Source organism: Panthera uncia, chromosome B1 (assembly GCF_023721935.1).
Source record: "Panthera uncia isolate 11264 chromosome B1, Puncia_PCG_1.0, whole genome shotgun sequence".
Classification (NCBI taxonomy): domain Eukaryota; kingdom Metazoa; phylum Chordata; class Mammalia; order Carnivora; family Felidae; genus Panthera; species Panthera uncia.
The window spans coordinates 123,518,673-123,533,880 of NC_064811.1; the positions used below are offsets into that span (position 1 = coordinate 123,518,673).

General features: G+C 36.0%; 1 pseudogene; it reads left to right on the top strand.

Moving 5' to 3' along the window:
• Nucleotides 1-5,520: 5,520 nt before the first annotated feature.
• Nucleotides 5,521-5,686, top strand: LOC125924192 (uncharacterized; annotated as a pseudogene).
• The last annotated feature ends 9,522 nt before the right edge of the window (nucleotides 5,687-15,208 follow it).

Here is a 15,208-nt window from a genome sequence, read left to right on the forward strand (position 1 = left end):
GGAAATGTGCACAGAGTGACTCAGATATTTCAACGCACTGCGTATGTCCATGAATGATTGCAAAAGTGCCACAAGTATTATTTTGTGGATGCAAATAAACTTTGGTAATTAAATAAATTTGCAAATATGGAACCCATGAATAATTAGAATTGACTATATGTAGGCATACATGTATGTGTGTGTGTACACACACACACACACACACTTTACTGAGACATTTGAAAGTAAGTTGCACATGTAATACTTTTTTAGTCCTAAATATCTTAGTGTGTATTTTCTAAAAACAAGAACATTATCTTATATAACTTTATTACAATGGTCACAACCTTGATAAAGTACTATTTATAAATTTGATAAAGTACTATTACAGCTACAGATTTAATTTATATTTCATCAACTATTTCACTAATGCCCTTTGTATTTCAGGATGCAATCCACAATCATATGTTGCATTTAATTGTCATGACTCTTTAATTTCCTTTAATTTAGTCTTTACTTGCTTTTCATTGATGCTGTCTTTTTAGTGGTGTTAGAACATGGAAGCAACAGAGAAAATTGTAAACGATACAAATGAAGGCAGGAGATGAGAGAATATTTTTTATTAAGCATTGTTGTATTCTCATGATGGTAATACAGAGGAAATACAGCAATGGGAAGCAAGAACTTTGTGCCACCTACCACACTATTTTCACTTTATTCTTTCTGAACTAATTACCTGTGATTCCATATTTATGCAAATAAGGAACTAAGGTTTTAGATGGTAAGCCTTTGTAGAAGGTCACTTAGCACTGGAGAGATTAGAATTCAAACCAGGTTAATAAGGCTCTAATAAGCAATGCTCTTTAAAACATACACCCAATGGCATCCAATGAAACATCAAGTAATCTCATGTACAACATAATTGTTATACTGCTCTTATCCGCTATCTAAAAATTTTTAAAAAATTAAAAAGACACCCCACAAAAACAATATAAGAGAAACAGAACAGGCTTTAACAAAACAATTGTAAATCCAGACAGAACCATTAAAAACTTTCCATCAGGAGGTGGCCTAGAGGCAATCTCATTATCATTTTTCCCATCAGCATCTCCCATGAGTATGCATTTAATTTTATTGTTAAACTTGACTTTTAAGATTTGTATAAAGCAGTATTTACAAAGTTGTTAGCAGAGCCTCCCTTAAGGTATGAGATATATGGATTTGATTAGTCTGTGTTCTCAGGCATGTTGGAAAGGGATATATCCTGGGAGTTAAGTTTGAATTTAGGGACTGTAATTCCAATCCAGGAAAAGTCTGTTTAACTAGAATGCTTGTTCTTGTCCCAATGGTCTAGTGAATACACTACATGGTCAAATTGCTCTGTATAAGCTGAAATCAACAGTACAGGAGGGCACCATGGTGTAGATGGGATGTATGGTGGCATTTGAACATATACATGAGAACCAAGCATGAATTGTTTCCCTGATTCTTCTGTTTTTGTTTCTAATCATAGAATCAGAAATAGAACCGGAGGGCTTTAAGAAATCATCTTGAATAACCCTCTAAATGCAGGATTTTTTCTATTAAAATAGATTTTTATAAAAAAAAACTAACATTCAATGAGCCCTTATGATGTGCTAGATATTGTGTGCTTCATTACTTAATTTTCACAATTCTCTGAGGTAGATATTACTACCCACAGTTGGCAGATGGTGAAACAGAGGCTCAATAACTTGTCCTAGGTCACATAGTTGACAAGTGATAGATTGAAGTCTGGAGTCAGAGCTTCAAAAAGTGTGTGTTCATTTCATCACATCACTGATTTCTTAAGTTTAATATGTCCATCCTCTCTGAGGGACTTGTTGTTATACTAACAGTTATTAATAACTACCAATAGTCTCAAAAAACTGTGAATTAGGTGAAATCTGTCCTTGTTATTTTCCTAGTCATTGTCTTAAACAATCAGTTTACAAGTCTGGCTTATATGTCTTGGCCTGTATCTTTGAAGATTTATTCCATTACCTATCACTCTGAGTTTCTTAGATCCAAAGGTATCACCTAGATAGTCAGATAAATTATACTCATAACTGTGAAAATGGGAAATTACTAGATAAGTAAACTTTTGGAGAAAATAATGCACTTTTTTCTGTAAGATAGACTTAATATTGGTGTCTAATTCATTGAGATGCGGTTTTTCTATGGTAAATTGTATGGGATTAAGTCTGCTCATGAAGTAGAGAGAAGCACATCTATAAAAATGGATTATTAATGCTCATCTCTTCTATGTTATCTGTTTCATAACTCCTGACAGGTTAACAAAATAGGTATAGGAAATTAAAATAGTACAGCAAGGAATTAAAGGAAGCTTGGGTTCTGAGTTCAAACAAATAGGTTATTATTATGATATTAGGCATGGGGGAGTTTAAGAATGCATTGCTAAAAGGTTTTCATTGTCTTTCAGCACTGTTATTTTTAAAGAATATAAAATGTAGTAACAGAAATACCATAGTCAGAATAAGGTAGCTATGATAGCTTAAACTGTATGTTGAAATCAACTAGCAATCCCTAACCCACAGCATTTTACTCATTTCATTGTGTAAAAGAGCTTCAAATGGCCAGGGAGTCTTATAATGCCTTTACTTTATGAAATGGAAACATGAAAAAGTTCTTGTTTCGGTCATAATGTCTGAAGATTATTGTATGTCAAAGGAAAACTCACATCTGAACACCATGTGTTTAACATCTGCAGAAGGAGGAAAAATGAAAGATTCGACCAATTTATTACAAAGTTCTAGATACAATTAACCTACCCATTTGTAGAAGCATGGAAACTTAGGATACAAAAAGGGAAATCACTTAAAAATTTTTTTAACATTTATTTATTATTGAGAGACAGAGCATGAGCATGGGAGGGGCAGAGAGAGGAGGAGACACAATTTGAAGCAGGCTTCAGGCTCTGAGCTGTTAGTACATAGCCCAACGTGGGGCTTGAACCCACCAACTGTGAGACCATGACCTGAGCCGAAGTTGGACGGCCAACCGTCTGAGCCACCCAGGTGCCCGGGAAATCACTTTTACAAATACAGTTGACTCTTGGACAACATGGGTTTGAAATGCATGGGTCCAATTATACATGTATAATTTCATACAAAATATTGGAAATATTTTGGAGATTTGTGATAATTTAAAAAAACTCACAGATGAACCACATAGCTTAGACATGTCAAAAAAATAAAGAGAAAGGTATGGCATGAATGCATAAATACATGTAGATACTAGTCTGTTTTATCATTTACTTTCATAAAATGCATATGAATCTATTATAAAAAGTTAATCAAAGCTTATGCACTAAAAACACTTACACACCATATATGACACCATTCACAGTTGAGAAAAGTGTAAAGAAATGTGAAGATGCCATATGATAACTGCATAAATTTAACTGTAGTACGTACTGCGCTACTACAATAATTTACTAGACACCTGCCGATGCTATTGTCATAAGCCCAGGTGGTACAAGTGTCTGCTTAGAATGCCATGTGATACTAATCATCCTCACCTAAGCAGTTTGTCTCAAGTAAATTGCATATTGCAGTAAAAAGTGAACTCTCACAATTCTCATGTATTTTTCACCACGTTTAGTGTAATACTGTAAACACTGAATAACACCAGGGGACACATACAAAGTGCCACTAGTGATGCTAGAAGTTCTCCCAAGAGACAGAGAAAAGCAACGGTACAAGAAAATGTTGAATTGCTTGACATGTAGCCATAAATTGAAATCTGTAACTGTGGTTGCCCACCATTTCAAAATAAATGAATCCAGTGTAAGGACCATTGTAAAAAAAAAAAAAAAGAAAAGAAAAAAGAAAATTCATGAAGCCATCACTGCAGTTTTGCCAACAGACATGAAAACCTTGTACTTTTTGTGAAATATCTTTTTACCTCATACTGAAAATGCAGCTTTTATGTGAGTGCAGGGTTACTATAAGAAAGGAATACTTACACACTCTAATACGATTTGAGAAAAAGCAAAGTCATTATATGTCAATTTGAAGCAAAAGGAAGGTGAAGGATCTAAAGCTGAAGAATTTAATGCCAGCAAAGGATGGTTTGATACTTTTAGAAAGAGGTTTGGCTTTAAAAATGTTAAGCTAACCGAAGAAGCAGCTTCTGCCAATGAAGAGGCAGCAGATGAGTCCTAGATGCCATTAAGAAAGTCATTTAGGGAAAAAAATATCTGACAGAACAGACTTTTCATGCAGACAAAACTGCCCTATTCTGGGGCAAAAATGTCACAAAGGATATTTACTAGTAAGAAAAAGAAGTGAGCACCAGGATTGAGGCAGGGAAGAAAAGGCTAACTCTACTATTTTGTGCAAATGCAATTGGGTTTTGATCTGGACTGCCTTTGTCTACAAAGGTGCTAACCCCTGAGCCTTGAAGGGGAAAGATAAACATTAGATGCCAGTCTTTTCATTATACAACAAGAAGTCCTGGAGAATAAGAACCTTTTTTCTGGATTGGTTCCACTGATGCTTTGTCCCTGAAGTCAAGAAGTGCCTTGCCAGTAAAAGACTGCCTTTTCAAGTTCTTTTGATATTGGACAATGCCCCTGGCCACCCAGAACTCCATGAGTTCAGTACCAAAGGTGTTAAAGTGGTCTACTGGCCCCAGACACATCTCTAATTCAGCCTTTAGATCAAGGAGTCATAGGGACTTTTAAGGCTTATTGCACATGGTACTCTGTGGAAAGGATTGTCAATGCTAAGGAAGAGATCCCCAATAGAGAGAACATCATGAAAGTCTGGAAGGACTACACCATTGAAGATGCGATCATTGCAGTTGAAAAAAAGCTGCGAAAACCATCAAGTTCCAAACAATAAATTCCTGCTGGAGAAAACTGTAACCAGATGTTGTGCATGACTTCACAGGATTTACGACAGAGCCAATCAAAGAAATCATGAAAGAGGTTGTGAATATGGTAAAAGAAGTGGGATGTGAAGGGTTTCAAGATACAGATCTTGTAGAAATTCAAGAGCTAATAGACACCCTACCAGAGGAATTAACAGAAGATATCCTGATGGAGATGAGTGCTTCTGAACCACAGCCAGACTATGAGGAGGAAGACATACAAGAAGCAGTGCCAGAAAACAAATTGCCATTAGTCAAACTGACAGAAAGTTTCTGAGTATTCAAGACTGCTTTTGACTTCTTTTATGACATGGACCCTTCTATGATATGGACACTAAAATCAAAGCAAATGGTGGAAGAAGGATTCGTATTGTATAGAAACATTTTTAGAGAAATAAAAAAATAAAATGTCTGACATTTATATACTTCTATAAAATTACATTGAATGTGTCTGCCTCTCTTACCTACCTTCCACCGCCTCCACTCCTCCACCTCTTCCACCCCTAAGATAGCAAGCAGGATCAATCCCTCTTCTTCCTCCTTCTCAGTGTACTCCACATGAAAACAATGAGGATGACGACCTTTATGATGATCCACTTCCTTTTAATGAATAGTAAATAAATCACTATCGCTTCTCGGCCTTTTGGCTAAGATCAAGGGTAGTTTCTGTTCTCATCAGTAAATAAATCACCATGCCATACAGTTAATAAACTTAAGTGTTGTGTGTGTGTGTGTGTCTTCATATGAAAATCTAATGACTGTTCGTCAAGGTCTGTCTGTATTAGACATTTTTGGGTCATTATTGTCATAATTGCCTCAGTCTTCATCCTGTAGAACTTTGCGCAAGACTTGTATGGAAGTGGATAGTCTATCCTTGAACACGTATAAAGTGAGTGATATTTAATGTAAAATTAAGAATGTGTTAGTGTTCTTACCGTTGTATAACTTTGCTTTCAAAGAATTACATTACCATACAGCATGAATGTCTCATAATTGGAGAAACCGCCTATCACCCTATCATCACAGGTAAGCGGTTTCTCTTGAAAAATGTAACAATTTTTCTAATACGGTATTATAAAAATGATTGCAATACCAAATATCATAAAAATTTTATAATGGTTCATTCATTAGTGTATAGGCTAGACTACAATAAAGCAATCACATTGCTGTTTCTTCATTTTCAATGCATGAATCATTATACCTATAGACAAACATGAATTTTTTACATCGTCTTTTCATTTTTGATGTCTAGTGTTAGCAATATATTTAACATCTACAGTATTTTTTTGTGTCATATTGAATTGTGTCAATATTGAAATAGGTACTGACAGACAATTTATCTTATAAAGAGGTGACATAAACTAAATGCATCGATAAATACAGTAGAGTACCGTAAATGTATTTTCTTTTCCTTATGATTTTCTTAATAACTTTTTTCTCTAGCTTACTATATCGTAAGAATCCAATATATATAATACATATAACATATAAAACATGCGTTAATCAAATTTATATTATTGGTAAGGCTTCCAGTAAACAGTAGGTTGGTAGTAGTTAAGTTTTTGGGAATCAAAGTCATATGGATTTTTAGGGGGTTGACACCCCGATCCTTGCATTGTTCAAAGATCAAATGTATATTTTCTGGTTAGTAGTATCAAATAAAAAATATACACACATTATATATACATATGTATTTTTTCTATTATATTATAGAAATATATATTTTTCTAATATATATTTTTTCTAATATTTTCTATATTATATATATTATATATTTATATGTTTTTCTAATATTTTCTAATATTTCTTTATTACATATATTATATATATTTTTCTAATATTTTCTATATTATAAATATATATTTATAATATATATATATATAATATATATTTTCTATTATTTAGTGCCAAATTAAGTGATAAACTATGGTAGAGAGCACGAGTTAACTAGCTTCAAGTCAGGACAATGAAAGTAAACTGTTGTCCTTGAAAAGAAAAGCTAAACTGTTTCTAATCCCTCATAGTTAGGGAAATTTTGTTACATAAATAAATGCCAGAAGCTGTGCTGATCTGCTCCAGTAAAGAGATTATATTGTACACAGTAACTGTAACCTTGTTAAGTTTTCATAGGTTCACCTTCATTTGCCATGATCCATTGGGTTTATGAAGGCCTTGATGAATTGATTGAGATATGATGTACCACCACTGTATCCTTCAGTTCTTTGATGATGGTGGGTATCTCTGTGATTCTTTATGAGATCTGGCATTTCTTCTGATTTTTTTACTTTGATTACTTCTGATTATTTACCCTAGCTAGGATGCAAATTTTAGGAACTTCCTTCCATAATATCTCTTGCCCCAACTAATGTGAGCTGCTGCATATATGTGCATCAATTATACATTTAGAACCTGAGGAAATTACCAAAGAGTAGGCTCAAGGACTTATTGCACCCACTATCAGATGATCCTGAGCTATAATTGCATTGATTACCTGGCTTCCATAAGCTCTCATTCAAACTAGAGGACTATGATAGTATTTTACATCTCCACAGAAAGTATTACTTGTTCCCTAGTAGTCCTTTTCCTGGCATATGACTTCAGTTTCTTTAGAGCAAGAAAGAAGGTATATTTACTATATATACCTGTGGCAACATTGTAGGGTCAATCTTCAGAGGGATCTATCCTCCGTTTATTTATTTATTTATTTATTTATTTATTTAAATATGAAATTTATTGTCAAATTGGTTTCCATACAACACCCAGTGCTCATCCCAACAGGTGCCCTCCACAATCCCCATCACCCACTCTCCCCTCCCTCCCACCCGCCATCAACTCTCAGTTTGTTCTCAGCTTTTTAAGAGTCTCTTATGGTTTGGTTCCCTTCCTCTCTTTCTTTTTTTTTTCTCCTTCCCTCCCCCATGGTCTTCTGTTAAGTTTCTCAGGATCCACATAAGAGTGAAAACATATGGTATCTGTCTTTCTCTGTATGACTTATTTCACTTAGTATAACACTTAGTATAATACTCTCCAGTTCCCTCCATGTTGCTACAAAAGGCCATATTTCATTCTTTCTCATTGCCACATAGTATTCCATTGTGTATGTAAACCATAATTTCTTTATCCATTCATCAGTTGATGGACATTTAGGCTCTTTCCATAATTTGGCTATTGTTGAAAGTGCTGCTATAAATATTGGGGTACAAGTGCCCCTATGCATCAGCACTCCTTGGGTAAATTCCTAGCAGTGCTATTGCTGGGTCATAGGGTAGACCTATTTTTAATTTTTTGAGGAACCCCCACACTGTTTTCCAGAGTGGCTGCACCAGTTTGCATTCCCACCAACAGTGCAAGAGGGTTCCTGTTTCTCCACATCCTCACCAGCATCTATAATCTCCTGATTTGTTCATTTTAGCCACTCTGACTGATGTGAGGTGGTATCTCAGTGTGGTTTGATTTGTATTTCCCTGATGAGGAGCGATGTTGAGCATCTTTTCAAGTGTCTGTTGGCCATCCGGATGTCTTCTTTGGAGAAGTGTCTATTCATGTCTTCTGCCCATTTCTTCACTGGATTATTTGTTTTTGGGGTGTGGAGTTTGGTGAGTTCTTTATAGATTTTGGATACTAGCAATTTGTCTGATAGTGTCATTTGCATACATTTTCCCATTCTGTTGGTTACCTTTTAGTTTTGTTGATTGTTTCCTTTGCAGTGCAGAATCTTTTTATCTTGGTGACGTCCCAATAATTCATTTTTGCTTTTAATTCTCTTGCCTTTGGGGATGTGTCAAGTAGGAAATTGTTGCGGCTGAGGTCAGAGAGGGTTTTTCCTGCTTTCTCCTCTAGGGTTTTGATGGTTTCCTGTCTCACATTCAGGTCCTTTATCCATTTTGAGTTTGTTTTTGTGAATGGTGTAAGAAAATGGTCTAGTTTCATTCTTCTGCATGTTGCTGTCCAGTTCTCCCAGCACCATTTGTTAAAGAGACTGTCTTTTTTCCATTGGATATTCTTTCCTGCTTTGTCAAAGATTAGTTGGCCGTACTTTTGTGGGTCTAATTCTGGGGTTTCTATTCTATTCCATTGGTCTATGTGTCTGTTTTTGTGCCAATACCATGCTGTCTTGATGATTACAACTTTGTAGTAGAGGCTAAAGTCTGGGATTGTGATGCCTCTGGCTTTGGTCTTCTTCTTCAATATTACTTTGGCAATTCGGGGTCTTTTGTGGTTCCATACAAATTTTAAGATTGCTTGTTCTAGCTTTGAATGCTGGTGCAATTTTGATTGGTATTTCCCTGAATGTGTAGATAGCTCTGGGTAGTATTGGCATTTTAACAATATTTATTCTTCCAATCCATGAGCACGGAATGTTTTTCCATTTCTTTATATCTTCTTCAATTTCCTTCATGAGCTTTCTATAGTTTTCAGCATTCAGATCTTTTACATCTTTGGTTAGGTTTATTCCTAGGTATCGTATGCTTCTTGGTGCAATTGTGAATGGGATCAGTTTCTTTATTTGTCTTTCTGTTGCTTCATTATTAGTGTATAAGAATGCAACTGATTTCTGCTTTTTTTGTTGTTTTGTTTCAAAATTAAAAATGTTTGTATTCAAAGGACACCATCATCCTAGAGAATGTGAGAAAATATTTGCAAATGATAGGTCTGATAAGGTACATGGATCTAGAATACACAAAGAACACTTTCAACTTAGCAATAGAAAGACAACCCAAATTAAAAACAGGTAAAAGGATTAAAATCCACTTCTTTAAAGAAGATGTACAGCTGGCCAATAAGCACATAGAGAGGATATTAGAGAAATGCAAATCAAAATGCCAATGAGCTGCCACTTCATACCCACTTAAGATAGAAATAAAAGAATAGATAATAGCTAGTGTTGGCAAGGGCATGGAGAAGTTGGAACCTTTGTACGCTGCTTGAGGGAGTAAAAAATGATACAACCAATTCGGAAAACAATTTAGCAATTCAATCTGGAGTTAATATAGGACCCAGCAATCTACTTGTAAGCATATATCCAAAGGAAAAGACATAGGTTCACGTAAGTTCTTGTATACAAACATTCATAGTAACATTAATCATAATAGCCAGAAAGTAGAAGTAACCCAAATATCCTTCAACTGATGGATGGACAAAACGTAGTGCATCCATACAAGTTGGAGTGTCATTTGACGATAAGAGAATGTAGTACTTCTGTAGGTTGCAATATGGATGAGCTTTGAAAACATGAAGTAAAAGAAGCCAGTCACAAAAGATCACATATCCTATAATTCCATTTACATAAAATTTACAGACTAGGCAACCCTAGAGAGAACATAGATTCATGGTTACCTCGGGGGTGCTCACATGACACTGATTTTGTATTCTGCAACTTTGCTGAATTCATGTATCAGTTCTAGCAGACTTTTGGTGGAGTCTGTTGGGTTTTCCATGTATAATATCATATCATCTGCAAAAAGTGAAAGCTTGGCTTGGCTTCATCTTTGCCAATTTTGATGCCTTTGATTTCATTTTGTTGTCTGATTGCTGATGCAAGAACTTCCAACATTATGTTAAACAACAGCAGTGAGAGTGGACATCCCTGTCGTGTTCCTGATCTCAGGGGGAAAGCTCTTAGCTTTTCCCCAGTGAGGATGATATTAGCTGTGGGCTTTACATAAATGGCTTCTATGATGTTTAAGTATGTTCCTTCTCTCCCGGCTTTCTCGAGGGTTTTTATTAAGAAAGGATGCTGAATTTTGTCAAATGCTTTTTCTGCGTCAATTAACAGGACCATATGGTTCTTATCTTTTCTTTTATTAATGTCATGTATCACATTGATTTGCGAATATTGAAGCAGCCCTGCAGCCCAGGAATGAATACCACTTGATCATGGTGAATAGTTCTTTTTATATGCTGTTGAATTCGATTTGATAGTATCTTGTTGAGAATTTTTGAATCCATATTCATCAGGGATATTGGCCTGTAGTTCTCTTTTTTTGCTGGGTCTCTGGTTTAGGAATCAAAATAATGCTGGCTTCGTAGAATTAGTCTGGAAGTTTTCCTTCCCTTTCTATTTTTTGGAACAGCTTGAGAAGGATAGGTATTATCTCTACTTTAAATGTCTGGTAGAATTCCCTAGGGAAGCCATCTGGTCCTGGACTCTTATTTGTTGGGAGATTTTTGATAACTGATTCAATTTCTTCACTGTTTATGGGTCTGTTCAAGTTTTCTATTTCCTCCTGATTGAGTTTTGGAAGAGTGTGGGTGTTTAGGAATTTGTCCATTTCTTCCAGGTTGTCCAGTTTGTTGGCATATAATTTTTTATAGTATTCCCTGATAATTGCTTGTATTTCTGAGGGATTGGTGTAATAATCCCATTTTCATTCATTATTTTATCTATTTAGGTCTTCTCCCTTTTCTTTTTGAGAAGCCTGGCTAGAGGTTTATCAATTTTGCTTATTTTTTCAAAAAACCAACACTTGGTTTCATTGATCTGCTCTACAGTTTTTTTAGATTCTATATTGTTTATTTCTGCTCTGATCTTTATGATTTCTTTTCTTCTGCTGGGTTTGGGGCGTCTTTGCTGTTGTGCTTCTATTTCCTTTAGGTGTGCTATTAGATTTTGTATTTGGGATTTTTCTTGTTTCTTGAGATAGACTTGGATTGCAATGTATTTTCCTCTCAGGACTGCCTTCACTGCATCCCAAAGCATTTGGATTGTTGTATTTTCATTTTCATTCGTTTCCTTATATTTTGTAATTTCTTCTCTAATTGCCTGGTTGACCCATTCATTCTTTAGTAGGGTGTTCTTTAACCTCCATGCTTTTGGAGGTTTTCCAGACTTTTTTCTGTGGTTGATTTCAAGCTTCATAGCATTGTGGTCTGAAAGTATGCCTGGTATGATCTCAATTCTTGTATACTTATGAAGGGCTGTTTTGTGACCCAGTATGTGATCTATCTTGGAGAATGTTCCATGTGCACTCGAGAAAAAAGTATATTCTGTTGCTTTGGGATGCAGAGTTCTAAATATATTTGTCAAGTCCATCTGATCCTATGTGTCATTCAGGGCCCTTGTTTCTTTATTGACCATGTGTCTAGATGATCTATCCATTTCTGTAAGTGGGGTGTTAAAGTCCCCTGCAATGACCACATTCTTATCAATGAGGTTGCTTATGTTTGTGAGTAATTGTTTTATATATTTTGGGGCTCCCATATTCGGCGCATAGACATTTATAATTGTTAGCTCTTCCTGATGGATAGACACTGTAATTATTATATAATGCCCTTCTTCATCTCTTGTTACAGCCTTTAATTTAAAGTCTAGTTTGTCTGATATAAATATGGCTACTCCAGCTTTCTTTTGACTTCGAGTAGCATGATAGATAGTTCTCCATCCCCTCACTTTCAATCTGAAGGTGTCCTCAGGTCTAAAATGAGTCTCTTGTAGACAGCAAATAGATGGGTCTTGTTTTTAATCCATTCTGATACCCTATGTCCTTTGGTTAGAGCATTTAGTCCATTTACATTCAGTATTATATTTAAAGATATGGGTTTAGAGTCATTGTGATGTCTGTAGGTTTCATGCTTGCACTGATGTCTGTAGTACTCTGTGGTCCTTGCAACATTTCACTCACAGAATCCCCCTTAGGATCTCTTGTAGGGCTGGTTTAGTGGTGATGAATTCCTTCAGTTTTTGTTTGTTTGGGAAAACCTTTGTCTCTTCTTCTTTTCTAAATGACAGACTTGCTGGATAAAGGTTCTCGGCTGCATATTTTTTTTCTGTTCATTACATTGAAGATTTCCTGCCATTCTTTTCTGGCCTGCCAAGTTTCAGTAGATAGGTCTGCCGCTCGTCTTATGGGTCTCCCTTTGTAAGTTAGAGCCTGATTATCCCTAGCTGCCTTCAGAATTTTCTCTTTATCCTTGTATTTTGCCAGTTTCACTATGATATGTCATGCAGAAGATCAATTCAAATACGTCTGAAGAGGGGGTATAGCTCAGTGGTAGAGCATTTGACTGCAAATACGTCTGAAGGGAGTTCTCTGTACCTCTTGGATTTCAATGCTTTTTCCCTTCCCCAGATCAGGGAAGTTCTTAGCTATGATTTGTTGAAGTACACTTCATGCCCCTTTCTCTCTCTTCTTCTTCTTCTGGAATCCCTATGATATGGATATTGTTCCATTTGATTGCATCACTTAGTTCTCTAATTCTCCCTTCATACTCCTGGATTTTTTTCTCTCTCTTTTTCTCAGCTTCCTCTTTTTCCATAATTTTATCTTCTAATTCACCTATTCTCTCCTCTGCCTCTTTCATCCATGCTATGGCTGCCTCCATTTTATTTTCACCTCATTTATACCATTTTTTAATTCATTATGACTGTTTTTTAGTCCCTTGAGCTCTGTAACAATAGATTCTCTGCTTTCCTCTATGCTTTTTTCAAGCCCAGTGATTAATTTTATGACTATTATCCTAAATTCTTGTTCCGTTATATTGTTTAAATTGTTTTTGATCAATTCGTTAGCTAATGAATTCATTAGCTGAGAATTTGACAGCTGACGAATTTCTTTTGTGGAGATTTCTTCCGTTTTGTCATTTTTGGTAGTCCCTGTGGTGGCTCCCAACTGTAGGGCACTTCCCCTGTGCAGTCTGGAGAAACTTCTGTTGGTGGGCAGGGCCACAATCAGACCTGATGTCTGCCCCCAGCCCACCGCTGGGTCTACAGACTGGTGTGTACCTTATCTTCCCCTTTTCCAGGGGCAGGACTCATTGTGGAGTGGTGTGGCCTCTGTCTGGGCTACTTGCACACTGCCAGGCTTGTGGTGCTTCTTTGATGGGATCTGGTGTATTAGCTGGGGTGGATCTGCAAGTTTCACAGGGGCGGGAGGAGCAGCCTTAGCTTGCTCTGCCTTCGCTGGTCCCCTGTAGGAGGGGCCCTGCAGCACCAGGAGGGAGGCAGACCCATTGGAGGGATAGATCCATAGAAGCACAGTGTTGGGTGTTTGAGTGGTGCAAGCAAGTTTGGTGATGGGAACTGGTTCCCTTTGGGATTTCGGCTGGGGGAATGGGAGAGGGATATGGCACTTGCCAGCACCTTTGTTCCCCACCTAGCTGAGCTCTGTCTTCCAGGGCTCAGCAACTCTCCCTCCTGGTGTCTCCTCGCCCTCCCTGCTCTCTGAGACAGAGCTGTTGACTTTTAACATTCCAGATATTAACAGGCTTTTGCCTTTCTGGAGTTCAGTTCAAAGGTAGACAGTCATCACTTTGCTTCTCAAGAATTTCAGCATCTCTTAACAATAAAACATTGATCTCTGAGGTTAACTCAGGATGGACAATTGACAAGAGCCCAGAAGTAGATACATATTGGGGAATTTGGTATAAAAGAGAAATAGATACATATTGGAGAATATGGTATAAATCAGTAGAGAGTCAGTGGGGAAAGTATTTAAAAAATGCGACTGTAAAGATGGGTTTGCCTTAAGGGGAAAATAATTATATCCTTAGATTATAACTCTACCTCATATTATACAAAAATAAATTCTAGGTGGATATTTCTTGAATGTGAAGAGCAAAACTAAAAATATTTTATTAAAAAATACAGGACAATAACTGTCATGATTTTTAAGGTAGAAAAAGACTTCTTAAACAAGAACACAAGAATACAAGAACAAAAGGCATCAATTGTATGTGAAATATTGATAAATTTGACAACTTAACATATAAAACTATAATCCAAAAGACAATGGACAGATTTGGAGAAGGTATTTGCAGTATTTTAGCACAAGATTCATATCCAAAATATTCAAAGGCCATCTACCAATAGGTAAGAAAAAGCTAGTATGATATAAGTAATATGAATAATCAATTCATAGAAGAGGTTATTCAAATGACAAGTAATAATGAAAAGCAAAGCCACAACGAATTGCTATTTTACACCATCACACTTCCACAACTCTAAATATCTTGCAATCCCAAGTGTTGGAGAGGATGTGAAGTAACAACAGTTTTATACACTGCTATTGGTAAAATATTTAGTAAAGCTGAATATGTTCATATCCTACAATGTAGCAATTCCATTTTTAGGATGATTATAATTGGAATCACACAGAAAATGTTTTCTTCTGCAGCTTGTCATTATACTTAAAAGTCCTATAGATACATGCTTTTAGCTTAAGTTACTGTTTAAAAAAGGTCATGATTGAAATGCAGATAGCTTTCATTGGATGAAATTAACCAGTAGCATGGGTTATATTAAAGATTAGCTTTTCTCTCCTAGAGAAGAATACTAGGAAGGACACATTGGAAGGACAAATAGAAATGTCTTAAAAGT